Source organism: Chenopodium quinoa, unplaced genomic scaffold (genome assembly GCF_001683475.1).
Source record: "Chenopodium quinoa cultivar QQ74 unplaced genomic scaffold, ASM168347v1, whole genome shotgun sequence".
NCBI classification, from domain to species: Eukaryota; Viridiplantae; Streptophyta; class Magnoliopsida; order Caryophyllales; family Amaranthaceae; genus Chenopodium; species Chenopodium quinoa.
In genome coordinates this window covers 1,665,592-1,669,203 of record NW_018742726.1, presented here as the reverse complement: position 1 = coordinate 1,669,203, position 3,612 = coordinate 1,665,592, and the positions used below count along the sequence as shown (strand labels likewise).

At 37.1% G+C, this 3,612-nt stretch overlaps 1 long non-coding RNA gene across 1 annotated transcript; it reads right to left on the bottom strand.

Annotated features, from left to right (window-relative positions):
- Positions 1 to 427: 427 nt before the first annotated feature.
- On the bottom strand, positions 428 to 3,388 carry LOC110723230. Its single transcript, XR_002511686.1, has 2 exons — positions 3,324 to 3,388; positions 428 to 638 (listed from the first exon to the last, which is right to left on the bottom strand). It is a non-coding gene; the product is annotated as an uncharacterized LOC110723230 (long non-coding RNA).
- Positions 3,389 to 3,612: the final 224 nt, after the last annotated feature.

Genomic DNA, 3,612 nt, shown 5'->3' with positions numbered 1-3,612 from the left:
ATGTTATCTCCTTCATCTGGAGAAATGTCATTACTCGGTATGGGGTACCCATGTCTATGGTCTTTTACAATGGTCCTTAATTTGAGACGCCTGCTCTCAAGAACTGGTTGGGAAACCAAGGGATCTCTCATTTTTTTGCATCATTCGGCCGTCACCAAGCAAAAGGCCAAGTTGAAGCCTTCAACAAGTTAATATCTGATGGCATCAAAAAGAAAATTGAAAGAGCTAGTGTAACACCCCAATAATTCTCTCCAAAAGAAAACCTGTAAAAACCTGTGTAACCTGTAAAACCTGTAAAACCTGTATAACCTGTAAAACCTGTACAACCTGTAAGAAAATTATTGGAGTGCTACCGCCACGTGTTCAAACGTTAAAGCTAGTTTTAGAAATCAGCAGCGGAAAACTAACTTAGTTTTTAAAAAGAATATAAGTTTCAAAACTGGAAGTCAAAACTCAAAGTCTTACAAGTTGGAACCATAACGACCCTTATTCAAAATCAAGTAAAATAGGAAGTAATGGAACCAACACCAAAATAAAATTCAATCTGTGTTATGAAATAAGCTAACTGGTTAACCAACTCTCCACTTAAATCCCATCACCCTGATGCAAGACAGTTTATGCAAAAACCTGTGATGAATCTGCTCCCCAATATTACAAGTGTAATAATTGGATCATTACAGGGTCATTGAAAGCGAAGGCCATGACCAAAGAAAAACACACAAAAGCCCGCAATCGGCAACGCTGAGTACATACAAGTTACGAAATATAGTAAAGAGTTCTAGCATGACACTAACAAGCATTCCATACACTCACAATATTATCATTGACTCGAACACATGACTCCATAGTTACTGACAAGCGCACTTTAGGGCGCGCTTTAGGGCATATAATTGGAGGATTTTAGTCGTATTTAGGACCGTTTTGGTCGTTTATTGCCTTGTTATGCTTATATCCCTTATATTACGTGCTTCACGGGTTTCTGATTGTTTTTGATGTGTTTTCAGGTATACTTGACTGAGTTTAGTCGGGTCCCGAGCCTTTGGTGCGTGATCGAGCCAACAATGGTCATAGTTCAGCAAACTAAGGATGTTGCAAGAATCTGCATAAGTTGCACAAGCAGCACGGCCGTGCCACATCTGGCACGCCCGTGCCAAATTGCCCTCAACTTCACTGCCTATGCTGCACGCCCGTGCAGAATGCAGCACGTCCGTGCCATCTTCCATGTGTCAGCACGGCCGTGCCAATTTTGGCACGCCCGTGCCAATCAGTCCAGCACGCCCGTGTCATTTGTCCTGCATGCCCGTGCCAATTCAGCCTGCAGCACGCCCGTGCCAGATTTAGCACGGCCGTGCCAAACCATCAGCACGGTTTAGCCAATATCAGCACGCCCGTGCTGAAGTTCAAGAAAATAGCGACGAAGCTACTGCCATGCCTGCACGGCCGTGCTGATTCAAGAAGATTTATGCGCATTTACTTTCCGAATTAAAACACATATATATAGCCCGATTGTAAGTGTTAAGTGAGACAGATTTTTAGAGAGATATTGAGAGTACTTCCGTAGTTAAGGTTCCATAGTTTTCTTAGATTTATTCTAGCAAATTCATAGTTCATCAGATTCGAGATACTCTAGTTTTTCGGATTTTATTCAAGGCAAGATTAATTGGGATTCTTTGTATTATTCATTGACATCGGATATCAAAGTTCCAATCTTTTGCATTGATTCGCATTGATTTATTGGTATTATTCGCTCCTATTTATTATTCAAAGCTTTATTATCCATGATTAGAATTCATGTTTAGATTTATTATGCCTTTAAAATTTATTGTTGCTTTGATCATGAATATGTGTGAGTAGTTCCCTAACTAGGGTTTCGAGATGAAACCCGGCCTAGGTAATCTATGTAATTGAGGATTGGTTTTGATAAATGGATTGTGATTAAACTGATTATATGCGATTGCATGTTAATTCATTATAATAGGAGTAGCTAACCTAGAGTCTTGTATTTGATTGCATGTTATTCTTGGTTTGAACAAGAGATTGTGAATTGAGTATTTCATTATTGAATGTGGTTTGATTATGTATCGAGTAATGTTAAGTGCATGAGAAATCCAAGCTTAGTATTGCCCGTTGTCTTCCTATCACATGATATTAATCGGACATATAGTCTTTGCATATCCAGTTTGTCTCTATGATTCCTTATTGCTTAGTTACCAATGGTTAGGCGGATTCCCATTCTCCCTAGTGTTTTAGTTTATTGATTTATTCATCTCATTAGTAGTTATTTAGAACACCATCTTTCATTTAACTTCGAACTAGCTTAGGTTTTAAGATTTATTTGCAATTACTCTCGTTCTTCGTGGACCGAACCTTTATTTGCCATTGTACTGGTTATAGGGTGTTCGTATAAATATTGTTTGATTAAGAGTTATATTGTGCGACCAATTTAACGCTTGTCAGTTACTCATTACTAAGTTTTTATTTAAATAGCATTGATCACTTCATTAATTGATTGGATTAAGCAATAGACCGGGTTGTCCCCCTGTGCTCCATTCCGGAACATTAAATAAGAAAACCCTATGCCTCCTTTTGGAAGACATTAATAAACATCCAATGGTAGACGGGCGCGACTCCATGGCCATAGCTAGTATGAGATCTCATCTAACTCATTATAATTTTAAAAGAATTTAAAACAAGAGACTCGTAGATCAGACGGCCTCTGAAAAGTGCACGGCTAATACCCCGTGAACCCCAACCCATGTTTGTCATTACTCTAGATGTGCACAAATCCAGAGTTTTATTGCTCATCCTTCTTGCACTTTACGTGATTTACAAGTTTAAAATTTGGTGATGACTCATATGCAAACAACTCAACTAATCATACATCAATCAATCAAATCATTCAAGTTTCCAATTAAATTCTCAATTTATCAGTGACAAACAACATTTATTACTGCATCCTTTAACTACCTCGGTGTATAAACACCTTAAGTGCATAAGGCACCTCAAATTCTCAACTTTGTCTTATAAGACTTTAATTCTTCCTTTACTCATTCCATTTCAATATAAACGAACAAGTAATCAAAATAATTCATTATATCTTTGCCTCTAAGATCACTTTGAACATTATTGCATAAATACTGCTCATAAGGAAAAATCAATGCACATTTCTCAAGCATGAATTAAACTAACCATCACATTCATCATCAAACAACTCATTACCAAACAATTCCAACCAATCCACAAGTTCCCTAGCATGATTCTAGGTTTTTCCAAGTCCCTAATCATGCTCCTAAAATCAAGGTTCCTCGTATTCTTGTATGTACCTTGAGTAAACAAATTGATTGGCCACCTTAAGGCTAGAAGTCACCTTCTACGAAGTCCTCTCCTAAACAAAACAACAGTAGTTCAATCAATCACCTAAGCAATATATTTTACAGCAATACCAACTACTTTAAAATCCTTTAAAACATTGAAATAATGCTCTTAAATTATTCCCAATAGCCAAAGTTAATAATTAGTACTTGAACTATGAGTTTATATGCTAAAATCATAAAAGTATAGCTTATAGCATAAAATTTCAGCACTTTAAAGTAACATTATAAATCTGAAAAT